The sequence below is a fragment of the Anomaloglossus baeobatrachus genome, unplaced genomic scaffold, assembly GCF_048569485.1.
Source record: "Anomaloglossus baeobatrachus isolate aAnoBae1 unplaced genomic scaffold, aAnoBae1.hap1 Scaffold_722, whole genome shotgun sequence".
Lineage (NCBI taxonomy): Eukaryota > Metazoa > Chordata > Amphibia > Anura > Aromobatidae > Anomaloglossus > Anomaloglossus baeobatrachus.
In genome coordinates this window covers 81,650-102,518 of record NW_027445099.1, presented here as the reverse complement: position 1 = coordinate 102,518, position 20,869 = coordinate 81,650, and the positions used below count along the sequence as shown (strand labels likewise).

The 20,869-nt window shown below is 46.5% G+C and overlaps 13 non-coding genes across 13 annotated transcripts; all 13 read right to left on the bottom strand.

Annotated features, from left to right (window-relative positions):
- Nucleotides 1–1,168: 1,168 nt before the first annotated feature.
- LOC142287359 (U2 spliceosomal RNA) lies at nucleotides 1,169–1,359 on the bottom strand. Its single transcript, XR_012748344.1, has one exon. It is a non-coding gene; the product is annotated as a U2 spliceosomal RNA (small nuclear RNA).
- Nucleotides 1,360–2,746: 1,387 nt separating this feature from the next.
- LOC142287433 (U2 spliceosomal RNA) lies at nucleotides 2,747–2,937 on the bottom strand. The gene has a single exon (XR_012748411.1). It is a non-coding gene; the product is annotated as a U2 spliceosomal RNA (small nuclear RNA).
- Nucleotides 2,938–4,324: 1,387 nt separating this feature from the next.
- Nucleotides 4,325–4,515, bottom strand: LOC142287432 (U2 spliceosomal RNA). The gene has a single exon (XR_012748410.1). It is a non-coding gene; the product is annotated as a U2 spliceosomal RNA (small nuclear RNA).
- A 1,387-nt stretch (nucleotides 4,516–5,902) lies between these two features.
- On the bottom strand, nucleotides 5,903–6,093 carry LOC142287431 (U2 spliceosomal RNA). Its single transcript, XR_012748409.1, has one exon. It is a non-coding gene; the product is annotated as a U2 spliceosomal RNA (small nuclear RNA).
- A 1,387-nt stretch (nucleotides 6,094–7,480) lies between these two features.
- Nucleotides 7,481–7,671, bottom strand: LOC142287430 (U2 spliceosomal RNA). Its single transcript, XR_012748408.1, has one exon. It is a non-coding gene; the product is annotated as a U2 spliceosomal RNA (small nuclear RNA).
- Nucleotides 7,672–9,058: 1,387 nt separating this feature from the next.
- Nucleotides 9,059–9,249, bottom strand: LOC142287429 (U2 spliceosomal RNA). Its single transcript, XR_012748407.1, has one exon. It is a non-coding gene; the product is annotated as a U2 spliceosomal RNA (small nuclear RNA).
- Nucleotides 9,250–10,636: 1,387 nt separating this feature from the next.
- LOC142287427 (U2 spliceosomal RNA) lies at nucleotides 10,637–10,827 on the bottom strand. The gene has a single exon (XR_012748405.1). It is a non-coding gene; the product is annotated as a U2 spliceosomal RNA (small nuclear RNA).
- Nucleotides 10,828–12,214: 1,387 nt separating this feature from the next.
- LOC142287426 (U2 spliceosomal RNA) lies at nucleotides 12,215–12,405 on the bottom strand. Its single transcript, XR_012748404.1, has one exon. It is a non-coding gene; the product is annotated as a U2 spliceosomal RNA (small nuclear RNA).
- Nucleotides 12,406–13,792: 1,387 nt separating this feature from the next.
- LOC142287425 (U2 spliceosomal RNA) lies at nucleotides 13,793–13,983 on the bottom strand. Its single transcript, XR_012748403.1, has one exon. It is a non-coding gene; the product is annotated as a U2 spliceosomal RNA (small nuclear RNA).
- Nucleotides 13,984–15,370: 1,387 nt separating this feature from the next.
- On the bottom strand, nucleotides 15,371–15,561 carry LOC142287424 (U2 spliceosomal RNA). The gene has a single exon (XR_012748402.1). It is a non-coding gene; the product is annotated as a U2 spliceosomal RNA (small nuclear RNA).
- A 1,387-nt stretch (nucleotides 15,562–16,948) lies between these two features.
- On the bottom strand, nucleotides 16,949–17,139 carry LOC142287422 (U2 spliceosomal RNA). Its single transcript, XR_012748401.1, has one exon. It is a non-coding gene; the product is annotated as a U2 spliceosomal RNA (small nuclear RNA).
- A 1,387-nt stretch (nucleotides 17,140–18,526) lies between these two features.
- On the bottom strand, nucleotides 18,527–18,717 carry LOC142287421 (U2 spliceosomal RNA). Its single transcript, XR_012748400.1, has one exon. It is a non-coding gene; the product is annotated as a U2 spliceosomal RNA (small nuclear RNA).
- Nucleotides 18,718–20,104: 1,387 nt separating this feature from the next.
- Nucleotides 20,105–20,295, bottom strand: LOC142287420 (U2 spliceosomal RNA). The gene has a single exon (XR_012748399.1). It is a non-coding gene; the product is annotated as a U2 spliceosomal RNA (small nuclear RNA).
- Nucleotides 20,296–20,869: the final 574 nt, after the last annotated feature.

The window sequence follows — 20,869 nt, the reverse complement described above, 5'->3', positions numbered from 1 at the left end:
CAAGCAACTCCCCTCCCCCTTGCAGTCTTTCCAATTCACGATACAAAAAGACGGACAGGACAGGTTGCCTGACTTTCCGTCACTGCCACCCTTTGCCATCCTTACCCGTAGAAAGCCCTTTCATCATCCCCAAACCCTAATCTTTTCCCTTTCCTTCCCAGCCCCCAAACCCTGCCCTCTGTACCTTTCTCACCACCCGCTTCCCTTCTCCTGTCATCCCCCTACCACCCGGGAAAAAAAGAGATTGCCCCCTCCTTCCACTAGCCCACCCTCCCACCCAAAGAACAACTTCTTCTGCGCAGCTTGTTTTCTAGGCAGCAGCGCTATTGTGATGTCATCGGGGGGCATTGTGACAAGCCGCCAGTGTTCCGTCTCTTCATGTTGTGCACAGTTCAAACGGAAAATACATCAACAGGCAGACTACAGAAAAGCTTACTATCAAAGGTTAGAGGGGGGCTTTCTCAGAGGGCTTTTTACAGTTTTTCTATTCCCAATTAGCCGTTTAAGTGTACTTATTGAAAGTAGTAATTCTTTCATAGGCCGCCCTTTCTTAGTATTTGACGTTCCTTATATTGCGGTATGAGGCTTCGCAGTAGGTTGCAAACATTCATCACCCATGACTGTCCCCAATTGAGCTCAGAAGCTCAATGTCTATCATGACCTCTCTTTTAGAATGTCCAAGAGCAAGCAAACTATTCCTCCAGGAGAGGGCGCCAACAGACTACTAAAGAGATCATCATTACTCAAAGAAAACCCCAAAAACCAATGCATGATAGGAATAAACAGGTAACTTTCTTTGGAGTGGAAGCGGAGAGATCGCACCAGATGCCAATTCTAGATGTTATCACACCTGTGGTCACTGCAGCAGCAGGTGAATCCACTTTGTCCAAAAGGGATCTATTCCATTCAATTGCAAATGATCTAGATAAGACAGAGAACTGCAGCACGGGGACATAGCCGAGTTGGTCAGGTTGAGTGGTGATGAGTTTGCTATTTGGATGAATAAAGAAAGTCAAAAGTGTGAAAGATAAAAAACAAAAGGAGGAAGTGTGAAAAGTGAATGGGCCAAATTGAGGTGCATATGAAGACGTATGCTTTCTTCCAATTCATTAAATCGGGCTAATATGAATCAGGTGAATTGAGTTCTGCTTTTGGAAACTGGGTTAAGAAGGGGTGCACCGTTCCTGGAGGTACTGCAATACCAGGTCAATGCGTGGAGTGGACAGAGCAAGCTCTTTTTCCATCTCCCTGTTCTAAAAATCCATTTAATATATGGTCCCCAGATAGGGGACGTATCAGATATTAAACTGATAAGAACAGATACTACACTTGATCTTAGCCAAAAGGCCGAGAAGCGATAACCAGAATTGGTTTGGGCCTCGAGTGGCACCCTGGCCTATGCCGGACACATCTTAGGGAGAGAGAGCGAGAGGGAGACAAACCCACGCCTACACAAGACATTTTGTCACCCAAGCCAACCCTTGAAAAGGCTGCTTTGCAGAGCCAAAACAAGAAGAATGGTGCGTTTTGCAGCCGCCGCCCACTGCAATGAATCTGAATAACTCCTCCTTTAGGGCGCAAGCAACTCCCCTCCCCCTTGCAGTCTTTCCAATTCACGATACAAAAAGACGGACAGGACAGGTTGCCTGACTTTCCGTCACTGCCACCCTTTGCCATCCTTACCCGTAGAAAGCCCTTTCATCATCCCCAAACCCTAATCTTTTCCCTTTCCTTCCCAGCCCCCAAACCCTGCCCTCTGTACCTTTCTCACCACCCGCTTCCCTTCTCCTGTCATCCCCCTACCACCCGGGAAAAAAAGAGATTGCCCCCTCCTTCCACTAGCCCACCCTCCCACCCAAAGAACAACTTCTTCTGCGCAGCTTGTTTTCTAGGCAGCAGCGCTATTGTGATGTCATCGGGGGGCATTGTGACAAGCCGCCAGTGTTCCGTCTCTTCATGTTGTGCACAGTTCAAACGGAAAATACATCAACAGGCAGACTACAGAAAAGCTTACTATCAAAGGTTAGAGGGGGGCTTTCTCAGAGGGCTTTTTACAGTTTTTCTATTCCCAATTAGCCGTTTAAGTGTACTTATTGAAAGTAGTAATTCTTTCATAGGCCGCCCTTTCTTAGTATTTGACGTTCCTTATATTGCGGTATGAGGCTTCGCAGTAGGTTGCAAACATTCATCACCCATGACTGTCCCCAATTGAGCTCAGAAGCTCAATGTCTATCATGACCTCTCTTTTAGAATGTCCAAGAGCAAGCAAACTATTCCTCCAGGAGAGGGCGCCAACAGACTACTAAAGAGATCATCATTACTCAAAGAAAACCCCAAAAACCAATGCATGATAGGAATAAACAGGTAACTTTCTTTGGAGTGGAAGCGGAGAGATCGCACCAGATGCCAATTCTAGATGTTATCACACCTGTGGTCACTGCAGCAGCAGGTGAATCCACTTTGTCCAAAAGGGATCTATTCCATTCAATTGCAAATGATCTAGATAAGACAGAGAACTGCAGCACGGGGACATAGCCGAGTTGGTCAGGTTGAGTGGTGATGAGTTTGCTATTTGGATGAATAAAGAAAGTCAAAAGTGTGAAAGATAAAAAACAAAAGGAGGAAGTGTGAAAAGTGAATGGGCCAAATTGAGGTGCATATGAAGACGTATGCTTTCTTCCAATTCATTAAATCGGGCTAATATGAATCAGGTGAATTGAGTTCTGCTTTTGGAAACTGGGTTAAGAAGGGGTGCACCGTTCCTGGAGGTACTGCAATACCAGGTCAATGCGTGGAGTGGACAGAGCAAGCTCTTTTTCCATCTCCCTGTTCTAAAAATCCATTTAATATATGGTCCCCAGATAGGGGACGTATCAGATATTAAACTGATAAGAACAGATACTACACTTGATCTTAGCCAAAAGGCCGAGAAGCGATAACCAGAATTGGTTTGGGCCTCGAGTGGCACCCTGGCCTATGCCGGACACATCTTAGGGAGAGAGAGCGAGAGGGAGACAAACCCACGCCTACACAAGACATTTTGTCACCCAAGCCAACCCTTGAAAAGGCTGCTTTGCAGAGCCAAAACAAGAAGAATGGTGCGTTTTGCAGCCGCCGCCCACTGCAATGAATCTGAATAACTCCTCCTTTAGGGCGCAAGCAACTCCCCTCCCCCTTGCAGTCTTTCCAATTCACGATACAAAAAGACGGACAGGACAGGTTGCCTGACTTTCCGTCACTGCCACCCTTTGCCATCCTTACCCGTAGAAAGCCCTTTCATCATCCCCAAACCCTAATCTTTTCCCTTTCCTTCCCAGCCCCCAAACCCTGCCCTCTGTACCTTTCTCACCACCCGCTTCCCTTCTCCTGTCATCCCCCTACCACCCGGGAAAAAAAGAGATTGCCCCCTCCTTCCACTAGCCCACCCTCCCACCCAAAGAACAACTTCTTCTGCGCAGCTTGTTTTCTAGGCAGCAGCGCTATTGTGATGTCATCGGGGGGCATTGTGACAAGCCGCCAGTGTTCCGTCTCTTCATGTTGTGCACAGTTCAAACGGAAAATACATCAACAGGCAGACTACAGAAAAGCTTACTATCAAAGGTTAGAGGGGGGCTTTCTCAGAGGGCTTTTTACAGTTTTTCTATTCCCAATTAGCCGTTTAAGTGTACTTATTGAAAGTAGTAATTCTTTCATAGGCCGCCCTTTCTTAGTATTTGACGTTCCTTATATTGCGGTATGAGGCTTCGCAGTAGGTTGCAAACATTCATCACCCATGACTGTCCCCAATTGAGCTCAGAAGCTCAATGTCTATCATGACCTCTCTTTTAGAATGTCCAAGAGCAAGCAAACTATTCCTCCAGGAGAGGGCGCCAACAGACTACTAAAGAGATCATCATTACTCAAAGAAAACCCCAAAAACCAATGCATGATAGGAATAAACAGGTAACTTTCTTTGGAGTGGAAGCGGAGAGATCGCACCAGATGCCAATTCTAGATGTTATCACACCTGTGGTCACTGCAGCAGCAGGTGAATCCACTTTGTCCAAAAGGGATCTATTCCATTCAATTGCAAATGATCTAGATAAGACAGAGAACTGCAGCACGGGGACATAGCCGAGTTGGTCAGGTTGAGTGGTGATGAGTTTGCTATTTGGATGAATAAAGAAAGTCAAAAGTGTGAAAGATAAAAAACAAAAGGAGGAAGTGTGAAAAGTGAATGGGCCAAATTGAGGTGCATATGAAGACGTATGCTTTCTTCCAATTCATTAAATCGGGCTAATATGAATCAGGTGAATTGAGTTCTGCTTTTGGAAACTGGGTTAAGAAGGGGTGCACCGTTCCTGGAGGTACTGCAATACCAGGTCAATGCGTGGAGTGGACAGAGCAAGCTCTTTTTCCATCTCCCTGTTCTAAAAATCCATTTAATATATGGTCCCCAGATAGGGGACGTATCAGATATTAAACTGATAAGAACAGATACTACACTTGATCTTAGCCAAAAGGCCGAGAAGCGATAACCAGAATTGGTTTGGGCCTCGAGTGGCACCCTGGCCTATGCCGGACACATCTTAGGGAGAGAGAGCGAGAGGGAGACAAACCCACGCCTACACAAGACATTTTGTCACCCAAGCCAACCCTTGAAAAGGCTGCTTTGCAGAGCCAAAACAAGAAGAATGGTGCGTTTTGCAGCCGCCGCCCACTGCAATGAATCTGAATAACTCCTCCTTTAGGGCGCAAGCAACTCCCCTCCCCCTTGCAGTCTTTCCAATTCACGATACAAAAAGACGGACAGGACAGGTTGCCTGACTTTCCGTCACTGCCACCCTTTGCCATCCTTACCCGTAGAAAGCCCTTTCATCATCCCCAAACCCTAATCTTTTCCCTTTCCTTCCCAGCCCCCAAACCCTGCCCTCTGTACCTTTCTCACCACCCGCTTCCCTTCTCCTGTCATCCCCCTACCACCCGGGAAAAAAAGAGATTGCCCCCTCCTTCCACTAGCCCACCCTCCCACCCAAAGAACAACTTCTTCTGCGCAGCTTGTTTTCTAGGCAGCAGCGCTATTGTGATGTCATCGGGGGGCATTGTGACAAGCCGCCAGTGTTCCGTCTCTTCATGTTGTGCACAGTTCAAACGGAAAATACATCAACAGGCAGACTACAGAAAAGCTTACTATCAAAGGTTAGAGGGGGGCTTTCTCAGAGGGCTTTTTACAGTTTTTCTATTCCCAATTAGCCGTTTAAGTGTACTTATTGAAAGTAGTAATTCTTTCATAGGCCGCCCTTTCTTAGTATTTGACGTTCCTTATATTGCGGTATGAGGCTTCGCAGTAGGTTGCAAACATTCATCACCCATGACTGTCCCCAATTGAGCTCAGAAGCTCAATGTCTATCATGACCTCTCTTTTAGAATGTCCAAGAGCAAGCAAACTATTCCTCCAGGAGAGGGCGCCAACAGACTACTAAAGAGATCATCATTACTCAAAGAAAACCCCAAAAACCAATGCATGATAGGAATAAACAGGTAACTTTCTTTGGAGTGGAAGCGGAGAGATCGCACCAGATGCCAATTCTAGATGTTATCACACCTGTGGTCACTGCAGCAGCAGGTGAATCCACTTTGTCCAAAAGGGATCTATTCCATTCAATTGCAAATGATCTAGATAAGACAGAGAACTGCAGCACGGGGACATAGCCGAGTTGGTCAGGTTGAGTGGTGATGAGTTTGCTATTTGGATGAATAAAGAAAGTCAAAAGTGTGAAAGATAAAAAACAAAAGGAGGAAGTGTGAAAAGTGAATGGGCCAAATTGAGGTGCATATGAAGACGTATGCTTTCTTCCAATTCATTAAATCGGGCTAATATGAATCAGGTGAATTGAGTTCTGCTTTTGGAAACTGGGTTAAGAAGGGGTGCACCGTTCCTGGAGGTACTGCAATACCAGGTCAATGCGTGGAGTGGACAGAGCAAGCTCTTTTTCCATCTCCCTGTTCTAAAAATCCATTTAATATATGGTCCCCAGATAGGGGACGTATCAGATATTAAACTGATAAGAACAGATACTACACTTGATCTTAGCCAAAAGGCCGAGAAGCGATAACCAGAATTGGTTTGGGCCTCGAGTGGCACCCTGGCCTATGCCGGACACATCTTAGGGAGAGAGAGCGAGAGGGAGACAAACCCACGCCTACACAAGACATTTTGTCACCCAAGCCAACCCTTGAAAAGGCTGCTTTGCAGAGCCAAAACAAGAAGAATGGTGCGTTTTGCAGCCGCCGCCCACTGCAATGAATCTGAATAACTCCTCCTTTAGGGCGCAAGCAACTCCCCTCCCCCTTGCAGTCTTTCCAATTCACGATACAAAAAGACGGACAGGACAGGTTGCCTGACTTTCCGTCACTGCCACCCTTTGCCATCCTTACCCGTAGAAAGCCCTTTCATCATCCCCAAACCCTAATCTTTTCCCTTTCCTTCCCAGCCCCCAAACCCTGCCCTCTGTACCTTTCTCACCACCCGCTTCCCTTCTCCTGTCATCCCCCTACCACCCGGGAAAAAAAGAGATTGCCCCCTCCTTCCACTAGCCCACCCTCCCACCCAAAGAACAACTTCTTCTGCGCAGCTTGTTTTCTAGGCAGCAGCGCTATTGTGATGTCATCGGGGGGCATTGTGACAAGCCGCCAGTGTTCCGTCTCTTCATGTTGTGCACAGTTCAAACGGAAAATACATCAACAGGCAGACTACAGAAAAGCTTACTATCAAAGGTTAGAGGGGGGCTTTCTCAGAGGGCTTTTTACAGTTTTTCTATTCCCAATTAGCCGTTTAAGTGTACTTATTGAAAGTAGTAATTCTTTCATAGGCCGCCCTTTCTTAGTATTTGACGTTCCTTATATTGCGGTATGAGGCTTCGCAGTAGGTTGCAAACATTCATCACCCATGACTGTCCCCAATTGAGCTCAGAAGCTCAATGTCTATCATGACCTCTCTTTTAGAATGTCCAAGAGCAAGCAAACTATTCCTCCAGGAGAGGGCGCCAACAGACTACTAAAGAGATCATCATTACTCAAAGAAAACCCCAAAAACCAATGCATGATAGGAATAAACAGGTAACTTTCTTTGGAGTGGAAGCGGAGAGATCGCACCAGATGCCAATTCTAGATGTTATCACACCTGTGGTCACTGCAGCAGCAGGTGAATCCACTTTGTCCAAAAGGGATCTATTCCATTCAATTGCAAATGATCTAGATAAGACAGAGAACTGCAGCACGGGGACATAGCCGAGTTGGTCAGGTTGAGTGGTGATGAGTTTGCTATTTGGATGAATAAAGAAAGTCAAAAGTGTGAAAGATAAAAAACAAAAGGAGGAAGTGTGAAAAGTGAATGGGCCAAATTGAGGTGCATATGAAGACGTATGCTTTCTTCCAATTCATTAAATCGGGCTAATATGAATCAGGTGAATTGAGTTCTGCTTTTGGAAACTGGGTTAAGAAGGGGTGCACCGTTCCTGGAGGTACTGCAATACCAGGTCAATGCGTGGAGTGGACAGAGCAAGCTCTTTTTCCATCTCCCTGTTCTAAAAATCCATTTAATATATGGTCCCCAGATAGGGGACGTATCAGATATTAAACTGATAAGAACAGATACTACACTTGATCTTAGCCAAAAGGCCGAGAAGCGATAACCAGAATTGGTTTGGGCCTCGAGTGGCACCCTGGCCTATGCCGGACACATCTTAGGGAGAGAGAGCGAGAGGGAGACAAACCCACGCCTACACAAGACATTTTGTCACCCAAGCCAACCCTTGAAAAGGCTGCTTTGCAGAGCCAAAACAAGAAGAATGGTGCGTTTTGCAGCCGCCGCCCACTGCAATGAATCTGAATAACTCCTCCTTTAGGGCGCAAGCAACTCCCCTCCCCCTTGCAGTCTTTCCAATTCACGATACAAAAAGACGGACAGGACAGGTTGCCTGACTTTCCGTCACTGCCACCCTTTGCCATCCTTACCCGTAGAAAGCCCTTTCATCATCCCCAAACCCTAATCTTTTCCCTTTCCTTCCCAGCCCCCAAACCCTGCCCTCTGTACCTTTCTCACCACCCGCTTCCCTTCTCCTGTCATCCCCCTACCACCCGGGAAAAAAAGAGATTGCCCCCTCCTTCCACTAGCCCACCCTCCCACCCAAAGAACAACTTCTTCTGCGCAGCTTGTTTTCTAGGCAGCAGCGCTATTGTGATGTCATCGGGGGGCATTGTGACAAGCCGCCAGTGTTCCGTCTCTTCATGTTGTGCACAGTTCAAACGGAAAATACATCAACAGGCAGACTACAGAAAAGCTTACTATCAAAGGTTAGAGGGGGGCTTTCTCAGAGGGCTTTTTACAGTTTTTCTATTCCCAATTAGCCGTTTAAGTGTACTTATTGAAAGTAGTAATTCTTTCATAGGCCGCCCTTTCTTAGTATTTGACGTTCCTTATATTGCGGTATGAGGCTTCGCAGTAGGTTGCAAACATTCATCACCCATGACTGTCCCCAATTGAGCTCAGAAGCTCAATGTCTATCATGACCTCTCTTTTAGAATGTCCAAGAGCAAGCAAACTATTCCTCCAGGAGAGGGCGCCAACAGACTACTAAAGAGATCATCATTACTCAAAGAAAACCCCAAAAACCAATGCATGATAGGAATAAACAGGTAACTTTCTTTGGAGTGGAAGCGGAGAGATCGCACCAGATGCCAATTCTAGATGTTATCACACCTGTGGTCACTGCAGCAGCAGGTGAATCCACTTTGTCCAAAAGGGATCTATTCCATTCAATTGCAAATGATCTAGATAAGACAGAGAACTGCAGCACGGGGACATAGCCGAGTTGGTCAGGTTGAGTGGTGATGAGTTTGCTATTTGGATGAATAAAGAAAGTCAAAAGTGTGAAAGATAAAAAACAAAAGGAGGAAGTGTGAAAAGTGAATGGGCCAAATTGAGGTGCATATGAAGACGTATGCTTTCTTCCAATTCATTAAATCGGGCTAATATGAATCAGGTGAATTGAGTTCTGCTTTTGGAAACTGGGTTAAGAAGGGGTGCACCGTTCCTGGAGGTACTGCAATACCAGGTCAATGCGTGGAGTGGACAGAGCAAGCTCTTTTTCCATCTCCCTGTTCTAAAAATCCATTTAATATATGGTCCCCAGATAGGGGACGTATCAGATATTAAACTGATAAGAACAGATACTACACTTGATCTTAGCCAAAAGGCCGAGAAGCGATAACCAGAATTGGTTTGGGCCTCGAGTGGCACCCTGGCCTATGCCGGACACATCTTAGGGAGAGAGAGCGAGAGGGAGACAAACCCACGCCTACACAAGACATTTTGTCACCCAAGCCAACCCTTGAAAAGGCTGCTTTGCAGAGCCAAAACAAGAAGAATGGTGCGTTTTGCAGCCGCCGCCCACTGCAATGAATCTGAATAACTCCTCCTTTAGGGCGCAAGCAACTCCCCTCCCCCTTGCAGTCTTTCCAATTCACGATACAAAAAGACGGACAGGACAGGTTGCCTGACTTTCCGTCACTGCCACCCTTTGCCATCCTTACCCGTAGAAAGCCCTTTCATCATCCCCAAACCCTAATCTTTTCCCTTTCCTTCCCAGCCCCCAAACCCTGCCCTCTGTACCTTTCTCACCACCCGCTTCCCTTCTCCTGTCATCCCCCTACCACCCGGGAAAAAAAGAGATTGCCCCCTCCTTCCACTAGCCCACCCTCCCACCCAAAGAACAACTTCTTCTGCGCAGCTTGTTTTCTAGGCAGCAGCGCTATTGTGATGTCATCGGGGGGCATTGTGACAAGCCGCCAGTGTTCCGTCTCTTCATGTTGTGCACAGTTCAAACGGAAAATGCATCAACAGGCAGACTACAGAAAAGCTTACTATCAAAGGTTAGAGGGGGGCTTTCTCAGAGGGCTTTTTACAGTTTTTCTATTCCCAATTAGCCGTTTAAGTGTACTTATTGAAAGTAGTAATTCTTTCATAGGCCGCCCTTTCTTAGTATTTGACGTTCCTTATATTGCGGTATGAGGCTTCGCAGTAGGTTGCAAACATTCATCACCCATGACTGTCCCCAATTGAGCTCAGAAGCTCAATGTCTATCATGACCTCTCTTTTAGAATGTCCAAGAGCAAGCAAACTATTCCTCCAGGAGAGGGCGCCAACAGACTACTAAAGAGATCATCATTACTCAAAGAAAACCCCAAAAACCAATGCATGATAGGAATAAACAGGTAACTTTCTTTGGAGTGGAAGCGGAGAGATCGCACCAGATGCCAATTCTAGATGTTATCACACCTGTGGTCACTGCAGCAGCAGGTGAATCCACTTTGTCCAAAAGGGATCTATTCCATTCAATTGCAAATGATCTAGATAAGACAGAGAACTGCAGCACGGGGACATAGCCGAGTTGGTCAGGTTGAGTGGTGATGAGTTTGCTATTTGGATGAATAAAGAAAGTCAAAAGTGTGAAAGATAAAAAACAAAAGGAGGAAGTGTGAAAAGTGAATGGGCCAAATTGAGGTGCATATGAAGACGTATGCTTTCTTCCAATTCATTAAATCGGGCTAATATGAATCAGGTGAATTGAGTTCTGCTTTTGGAAACTGGGTTAAGAAGGGGTGCACCGTTCCTGGAGGTACTGCAATACCAGGTCAATGCGTGGAGTGGACAGAGCAAGCTCTTTTTCCATCTCCCTGTTCTAAAAATCCATTTAATATATGGTCCCCAGATAGGGGACGTATCAGATATTAAACTGATAAGAACAGATACTACACTTGATCTTAGCCAAAAGGCCGAGAAGCGATAACCAGAATTGGTTTGGGCCTCGAGTGGCACCCTGGCCTATGCCGGACACATCTTAGGGAGAGAGAGCGAGAGGGAGACAAACCCACGCCTACACAAGACATTTTGTCACCCAAGCCAACCCTTGAAAAGGCTGCTTTGCAGAGCCAAAACAAGAAGAATGGTGCGTTTTGCAGCCGCCGCCCACTGCAATGAATCTGAATAACTCCTCCTTTAGGGCGCAAGCAACTCCCCTCCCCCTTGCAGTCTTTCCAATTCACGATACAAAAAGACGGACAGGACAGGTTGCCTGACTTTCCGTCACTGCCACCCTTTGCCATCCTTACCCGTAGAAAGCCCTTTCATCATCCCCAAACCCTAATCTTTTCCCTTTCCTTCCCAGCCCCCAAACCCTGCCCTCTGTACCTTTCTCACCACCCGCTTCCCTTCTCCTGTCATCCCCCTACCACCCGGGAAAAAAAGAGATTGCCCCCTCCTTCCACTAGCCCACCCTCCCACCCAAAGAACAACTTCTTCTGCGCAGCTTGTTTTCTAGGCAGCAGCGCTATTGTGATGTCATCGGGGGGCATTGTGACAAGCCGCCAGTGTTCCGTCTCTTCATGTTGTGCACAGTTCAAACGGAAAATACATCAACAGGCAGACTACAGAAAAGCTTACTATCAAAGGTTAGAGGGGGGCTTTCTCAGAGGGCTTTTTACAGTTTTTCTATTCCCAATTAGCCGTTTAAGTGTACTTATTGAAAGTAGTAATTCTTTCATAGGCCGCCCTTTCTTAGTATTTGACGTTCCTTATATTGCGGTATGAGGCTTCGCAGTAGGTTGCAAACATTCATCACCCATGACTGTCCCCAATTGAGCTCAGAAGCTCAATGTCTATCATGACCTCTCTTTTAGAATGTCCAAGAGCAAGCAAACTATTCCTCCAGGAGAGGGCGCCAACAGACTACTAAAGAGATCATCATTACTCAAAGAAAACCCCAAAAACCAATGCATGATAGGAATAAACAGGTAACTTTCTTTGGAGTGGAAGCGGAGAGATCGCACCAGATGCCAATTCTAGATGTTATCACACCTGTGGTCACTGCAGCAGCAGGTGAATCCACTTTGTCCAAAAGGGATCTATTCCATTCAATTGCAAATGATCTAGATAAGACAGAGAACTGCAGCACGGGGACATAGCCGAGTTGGTCAGGTTGAGTGGTGATGAGTTTGCTATTTGGATGAATAAAGAAAGTCAAAAGTGTGAAAGATAAAAAACAAAAGGAGGAAGTGTGAAAAGTGAATGGGCCAAATTGAGGTGCATATGAAGACGTATGCTTTCTTCCAATTCATTAAATCGGGCTAATATGAATCAGGTGAATTGAGTTCTGCTTTTGGAAACTGGGTTAAGAAGGGGTGCACCGTTCCTGGAGGTACTGCAATACCAGGTCAATGCGTGGAGTGGACAGAGCAAGCTCTTTTTCCATCTCCCTGTTCTAAAAATCCATTTAATATATGGTCCCCAGATAGGGGACGTATCAGATATTAAACTGATAAGAACAGATACTACACTTGATCTTAGCCAAAAGGCCGAGAAGCGATAACCAGAATTGGTTTGGGCCTCGAGTGGCACCCTGGCCTATGCCGGACACATCTTAGGGAGAGAGAGCGAGAGGGAGACAAACCCACGCCTACACAAGACATTTTGTCACCCAAGCCAACCCTTGAAAAGGCTGCTTTGCAGAGCCAAAACAAGAAGAATGGTGCGTTTTGCAGCCGCCGCCCACTGCAATGAATCTGAATAACTCCTCCTTTAGGGCGCAAGCAACTCCCCTCCCCCTTGCAGTCTTTCCAATTCACGATACAAAAAGACGGACAGGACAGGTTGCCTGACTTTCCGTCACTGCCACCCTTTGCCATCCTTACCCGTAGAAAGCCCTTTCATCATCCCCAAACCCTAATCTTTTCCCTTTCCTTCCCAGCCCCCAAACCCTGCCCTCTGTACCTTTCTCACCACCCGCTTCCCTTCTCCTGTCATCCCCCTACCACCCGGGAAAAAAAGAGATTGCCCCCTCCTTCCACTAGCCCACCCTCCCACCCAAAGAACAACTTCTTCTGCGCAGCTTGTTTTCTAGGCAGCAGCGCTATTGTGATGTCATCGGGGGGCATTGTGACAAGCCGCCAGTGTTCCGTCTCTTCATGTTGTGCACAGTTCAAACGGAAAATACATCAACAGGCAGACTACAGAAAAGCTTACTATCAAAGGTTAGAGGGGGGCTTTCTCAGAGGGCTTTTTACAGTTTTTCTATTCCCAATTAGCCGTTTAAGTGTACTTATTGAAAGTAGTAATTCTTTCATAGGCCGCCCTTTCTTAGTATTTGACGTTCCTTATATTGCGGTATGAGGCTTCGCAGTAGGTTGCAAACATTCATCACCCATGACTGTCCCCAATTGAGCTCAGAAGCTCAATGTCTATCATGACCTCTCTTTTAGAATGTCCAAGAGCAAGCAAACTATTCCTCCAGGAGAGGGCGCCAACAGACTACTAAAGAGATCATCATTACTCAAAGAAAACCCCAAAAACCAATGCATGATAGGAATAAACAGGTAACTTTCTTTGGAGTGGAAGCGGAGAGATCGCACCAGATGCCAATTCTAGATGTTATCACACCTGTGGTCACTGCAGCAGCAGGTGAATCCACTTTGTCCAAAAGGGATCTATTCCATTCAATTGCAAATGATCTAGATAAGACAGAGAACTGCAGCACGGGGACATAGCCGAGTTGGTCAGGTTGAGTGGTGATGAGTTTGCTATTTGGATGAATAAAGAAAGTCAAAAGTGTGAAAGATAAAAAACAAAAGGAGGAAGTGTGAAAAGTGAATGGGCCAAATTGAGGTGCATATGAAGACGTATGCTTTCTTCCAATTCATTAAATCGGGCTAATATGAATCAGGTGAATTGAGTTCTGCTTTTGGAAACTGGGTTAAGAAGGGGTGCACCGTTCCTGGAGGTACTGCAATACCAGGTCAATGCGTGGAGTGGACAGAGCAAGCTCTTTTTCCATCTCCCTGTTCTAAAAATCCATTTAATATATGGTCCCCAGATAGGGGACGTATCAGATATTAAACTGATAAGAACAGATACTACACTTGATCTTAGCCAAAAGGCCGAGAAGCGATAACCAGAATTGGTTTGGGCCTCGAGTGGCACCCTGGCCTATGCCGGACACATCTTAGGGAGAGAGAGCGAGAGGGAGACAAACCCACGCCTACACAAGACATTTTGTCACCCAAGCCAACCCTTGAAAAGGCTGCTTTGCAGAGCCAAAACAAGAAGAATGGTGCGTTTTGCAGCCGCCGCCCACTGCAATGAATCTGAATAACTCCTCCTTTAGGGCGCAAGCAACTCCCCTCCCCCTTGCAGTCTTTCCAATTCACGATACAAAAAGACGGACAGGACAGGTTGCCTGACTTTCCGTCACTGCCACCCTTTGCCATCCTTACCCGTAGAAAGCCCTTTCATCATCCCCAAACCCTAATCTTTTCCCTTTCCTTCCCAGCCCCCAAACCCTGCCCTCTGTACCTTTCTCACCACCCGCTTCCCTTCTCCTGTCATCCCCCTACCACCCGGGAAAAAAAGAGATTGCCCCCTCCTTCCATTAGCCCACCCTCCCACCCAAAGAACAACTTCTTCTGCGCAGCTTGTTTTCTAGGCAGCAGCGCTATTGTGATGTCATCGGGGGGCATTGTGACAAGCCGCCAGTGTTCCGTCTCTTCATGTTGTGCACAGTTCAAACGGAAAATACATCAACAGGCAGACTACAGAAAAGCTTACTATCAAAGGTTAGAGGGGGGCTTTCTCAGAGGGCTTTTTACAGTTTTTCTATTCCCAATTAGCCGTTTAAGTGTACTTATTGAAAGTAGTAATTCTTTCATAGGCCGCCCTTTCTTAGTATTTGACGTTCCTTATATTGCGGTATGAGGCTTCGCAGTAGGTTGCAAACATTCATCACCCATGACTGTCCCCAATTGAGCTCAGAAGCTCAATGTCTATCATGACCTCTCTTTTAGAATGTCCAAGAGCAAGCAAACTATTCCTCCAGGAGAGGGCGCCAACAGACTACTAAAGAGATCATCATTACTCAAAGAAAACCCCAAAAACCAATGCATGATAGGAATAAACAGGTAACTTTCTTTGGAGTGGAAGCGGAGAGATCGCACCAGATGCCAATTCTAGATGTTATCACACCTGTGGTCACTGCAGCAGCAGGTGAATCCACTTTGTCCAAAAGGGATCTATTCCATTCAATTGCAAATGATCTAGATAAGACAGAGAACTGCAGCACGGGGACATAGCCGAGTTGGTCAGGTTGAGTGGTGATGAGTTTGCTATTTGGATGAATAAAGAAAGTCAAAAGTGTGAAAGATAAAAAACAAAAGGAGGAAGTGTGAAAAGTGAATGGGCCAAATTGAGGTGCATATGAAGACGTATGCTTTCTTCCAATTCATTAAATCGGGCTAATATGAATCAGGTGAATTGAGTTCTGCTTTTGGAAACTGGGTTAAGAAGGGGTGCACCGTTCCTGGAGGTACTGCAATACCAGGTCAATGCGTGGAGTGGACAGAGCAAGCTCTTTTTCCATCTCCCTGTTCTAAAAATCCATTTAATATATGGTCCCCAGATAGGGGACGTATCAGATATTAAACTGATAAGAACAGATACTACACTTGATCTTAGCCAAAAGGCCGAGAAGCGATAACCAGAATTGGTTTGGGCCTCGAGTGGCACCCTGGCCTATGCCGGACACATCTTAGGGAGAGAGAGCGAGAGGGAGACAAACCCACGCCTACACAAGACATTTTGTCACCCAAGCCAACCCTTGAAAAGGCTGCTTTGCAGAGCCAAAACAAGAAGAATGGTGCGTTTTGCAGCCGCCGCCCACTGCAATGAATCTGAATAACTCCTCCTTTAGGGCGCAAGCAACTCCCCTCCCCCTTGCAGTCTTTCCAATTCACGATACAAAAAGACGGACAGGACAGGTTGCCTGACTTTCCGTCACTGCCACCCTTTGCCATCCTTACCCGTAGAAAGCCCTTTCATCATCCCCAAACCCTAATCTTTTCCCTTTCCTTCCCAGCCCCCAAACCCTGCCCTCTGTACCTTTCTCACCACCCGCTTCCCTTCTCCTGTCATCCCCCTACCACCCGGGAAAAAAAGAGATTGCCCCCTCCTTCCACTAGCCCACCCTCCCACCCAAAGAACAACTTCTTCTGCGCAGCTTGTTTTCTAGGCAGCAGCGCTATTGTGATGTCATCGGGGGGCATTGTGACAAGCCGCCAGTGTTCCGTCTCTTCATGTTGTGCACAGTTCAAACGGAAAATACATCAACAGGCAGACTACAGAAAAGCTTACTATCAAAGGTTAGAGGGGGGCTTTCTCAGAGGGCTTTTTACAGTTTTTCTATTCCCAATTAGCCGTTTAAGTGTACTTATTGAAAGTAGTAATTCTTTCATAGGCCGCCCTTTCTTAGTATTTGACGTTCCTTATATTGCGGTATGAGGCTTCGCAGTAGGTTGCAAACATTCATCACCCATGACTGTCCCCAATTGAGCTCAGAAGCTCAATGTCTATCATGACCTCTCTTTTAGAATGTCCAAGAGCAAGCAAACTATTCCTCCAGGAGAGGGCGCCAACAGACTACTAAAGAGATCATCATTACTCAAAGAAAACCCCAAAAACCAATGCATGATAGGAATAAACAGGTAACTTTCTTTGGAGTGGAAGCGGAGAGATCGCACCAGATGCCAATTCTAGATGTTATCACACCTGTGGTCACTGCAGCAGCAGGTGAATCCACTTTGTCCAAAAGGGATCTATTCCATTCAATTGCAAATGATCTAGATAAGACAGAGAACTGCAGCACGGGGACATAGCCGAGTTGGTCAGGTTGAGTGGTGATGAGTTTGCTATTTGGATGAATAAAGAAAGTCAAAAGTGTGAAAGATAAAAAACAAAAGGAGGAAGTGTGAAAAGTGAATGGGCCAAATTGAGGTGCATATGAAGACGTATGCTTTCTTCCAATTCATTAAATCGGGCTAATATGAATCAGGTGAATTGAGTTCTGCTTTTGGAAACTGGGTTAAGAAGGGGTGCACCGTTCCTGGAGGTACTGCAATACCAGGTCAATGCGTGGAGTGGACAGAGCAAGCTCTTTTTCCATCTCCCTGTTCTAAAAATCCATTTAATATATGGTCCCCAGATAGGGGACGTATCAGATATTAAACTGATAAGAACAGATACTACACTTGATCTTAGCCAAAAGGCCGAGAAGCGATAACCAGAATTGGTTTGGGCCTCGAGTGGCACCCTGGCCTATGCCGGACACATCTTAGGGAGAGAGAGCGAGAGGGAGACAAACCCACGCCTACACAAGACATTTTGTCACCCAAGCCAACCCTTGAAAAGGCTGCTTTGCAGAGCCAAAACAAGAAGAATGGTGCGTTTTGCAGCCGCCGCCCACTGCAATGAATCTGAATAACTCCTCCTTTAGGGCGCAAGCAACTCCCCTCCCCCTTGCAGTCTTTCCAATTCACGATACAAAAAGACGGACAGGACAGGTTGCCTGACTTTCCGTCACTGCCACCCTTTGCCATCCTTACCCGTAGAAAGCCCTTTCATCATCCCCAAACCCTAATCTTTTCCCTTTCCTTCCCAGCCCCCAAACCCTGCCCTCTGTACCTTTCTCACCACCCGCTTCCCTTCTCCTGTCATCCCCCTACCACCCGGGAAAAAAAGAGATTGCCCCCTCCTTCCACTAGCCCACCCTCCCACCCAAAGAACAACTTCTTCTGCGCAGCTTGTTTTCTAGGCAGCAGCGCTATTGTGATGTCATCGGGGGGCATTGTGACAAGCCGCCAGTGTTCCGTCTCTTCATGTTGTGCACAGTTCAAACGGAAAATACATCAACAGGCAGACTACAGAAAAGCTTACTATCAAAGGTTAGAGGGGGGCTTTCTCAGAGGGCTTTTTACAGTTTTTCTATTCCCAATTAGCCGTTTAAGTGTACTTATTGAAAGTAGTAATTCTTTCATAGGCCGCCCTTTCTTAGTATTTGACGTTCCTTATATTGCGGTATGAGGCTTCGCAGTAGGTTGCAAACATTCATCACCCATGACTGTCCCCAATTGAGCTCAGAAGCTCAATGTCTATCATGACCTCTCTTTTAGAATGTCCAAGAGCAAGCAAACTATTCCTCCAGGAGAGGGCGCCAACAGACTACTAAAGAGATCATCATTACTCAAAGAAAACCCCAAAAACCAATGCATGATAGGAATAAACAGGTAACTTTCTTTGGAGTGGAAGCGGAGAGATCGCACCAGATGCCAATTCTAGATGTTATCACACCTGTGGTCACTGCAGCAGCAGGTGAATCCACTTTGTCCAAAAGGGATCTATTCCATTCAATTGCAAATGATCTAGATAAGACAGAGAACTGCAGCACGGGGACATAGCCGAGTTGGTCAGGTTGAGTGGTGATGAGTTTGCTATTTGGATGAATAAAGAAAGTCAAAAGTGTGAAAGATAAAAAACAAAAGGAGGAAGTGTGAAAAGTGAATGGGCCAAATTGAGGTGCATATGAAGACGTATGCTTTCTTCCAATTCATTAAATCGGGCTAATATGAATCAGGTGAATTGAGTTCTGCTTTTGGAAACTGGGTTAAGAAGGGGTGCACCGTTCCTGGAGGTACTGCAATACCAGGTCAATGCGTGGAGTGGACAGAGCAAGCTCTTTTTCCATCTCCCTGTTCTAAAAATCCATTTAATATATGGTCCCCAGATAGGGGACGTATCAGATATTAAACTGATAAGAACAGATACTACACTTGATCTTAGCCAAAAGGCCGAGAAGCGATAACCAGAATTGGTTTGGGCCTCGAGTGGCACCCTGGCCTATGCCGGACACATCTTAGGGAGAGAGAGCGAGAGGGAGACAAACCCACGCCTACACAAGACATTTTGTCACCCAAGCCAACCCTTGAAAAGGCTGCTTTGCAGAGCCAAAACAAGAAGAATGGTGCGTTTTGCAGCCGCCGCCCACTGCAATGAATCTGAATAACTCCTCCTTTAGGGCGCAAGCAACTCCCCTCCCCCTTGCAGTCTTTCCAATTCACGATACAAAAAGACGGACAGGACAGGTTGCCTGACTTTCCGTCACTGCCACCCTTTGCCATCCTTACCCGTAGAAAGCCCTTTCATCATCCCCAAACCCTAATCTTTTCCCTTTCCTTCCCAGCCCCCAAACCCTGCCCTCTGTACCTTTCTCACCACCCGCTTCCCTTCTCCTGTCATCCCCCTACCACCCGGGAAAAAAAGAGATTGCCCCCTCCTTCCACTAGCCCACCCTCCCACCCAAAGAACAACTTCTTCTGCGCAGCTTGTTTTCTAGGCAGCAGCGCTATTGTGATGTCATCGGGGGGCATTGTGACAAGCCGCCAGTGTTCCGTCTCTTCATGTTGTGCACAGTTCAAACGGAAAATACATCAACAGGCAGACTACAGAAAAGCTTACTATCAAAGGTTAGAGGGGGGCTTTCTCAGAGGGCTTTTTACAGTTTTTCTATTCCCAATTAGCCGTTTAAGTGTACTTATTGAAAGTAGTAATTCTTTCATAGGCCGCCCTTTCTTAGTATTTGACGTTCCTTATATTGCGGTATGAGGCTTCGCAGTAGGTTGCAAACATTCATCACCCATGACTGTCCCCAATTGAGCTCAGAAGCTCAATGTCTATCATGACCTCTCTTTTAGAATGTCCAAGAGCAAGCAAACTATTCCTCCAGGAGAGGGCGCCAACAGACTACTAAAGAGATCATCATTACTCAAAGAAAACCCCAAAAACCAATGCATGATAGGAATAAACAGGTAACTTTCTTTGGAGTGGAAGCGGAGAGATCGCACCAGATGCCAATTCTAGATGTTATCACACCTGTGGTCACTGCAGCAGCAGGTGAATCCACTTTGTCCAAAAGGGATCTATTCCATTCAATTGCAAATGATCTAGATAAGACAGAGAACTGCAGCACGGGGACATAGCCGAGTTGGTCAGGTTGAGTGGTGATGAGTTTGCTATTTGGATGAATAAAGAAAGTCAAAAGTGTGAAAGATAAAAAACAAAAGGAGGAAGTGTGAAAAGTGAATGGGCCAAATTGAGGTGCATATGAAGACGTATGCTTTCTTCCAATTCATTAAATCGGGCTAATATGAATCAGGTGAATTGAGTTCTGCTTTTGGAAACTGGGTTAAGAAGGGGTGCACCGTTCCTGGAGGTACTGCAATACCAGGTCAATGCGTGGAGTGGACAGAGCAAGCTCTTTTTCCATCTCCCTGTTCTAAAAATCCATTTAATATATGGTCCCCAGATAGGGGACGTATCAGATATTAAACTGATAAGAACAGATACTACACTTGATCTTAGCCAAAAGGCCGAGAAGCGATAACCAGAATTGGTTTGGGCCTCGAGTGGCACCCTGGCCTATGCCGGACACATCTTAGGGAGAGAGAGCGAGAGGGAGACAAACCCACGCCTACACAAGACATTTTGTCACCCAAGCCAACCCTTGAAAAGGCTGCTTTGCAGAGCCAAAACAAGAAGAATGGTGCGTTTTGCAGCCGCCGCCCACTGCAATGAATCTGAATAACTCCTCCTTTAGGGCGCAAGCAACTCCCCTCCCCCTTGCAGTCTTTCCAATTCACGATACAAAAAGACGGACAGGACAGGTTGCCTGACTTTCCGTCACTGCCACCCTTTGCCATCCTTACCCGTAGAAAGCCCTTTCATCATCCCCAAACCCTAATCTTTTCCCTTTCCTTCCCAGCCCCCAAACCCTGCCCTCTGTACCTTTCTCACCACCCGCTTCCCTTCTCCTGTCATCCCCCTACCACCCGGGAAAAAAAGAGATTGCCCCCTCCTTCCACTAGCCCACCCTCCCACCCAAAGAACAACTTCTTCTGCGCAGCTTGTTTTCTAGGCAGCAGCGCTATTGTGATGTCATCGGGGGGCATTGTGACA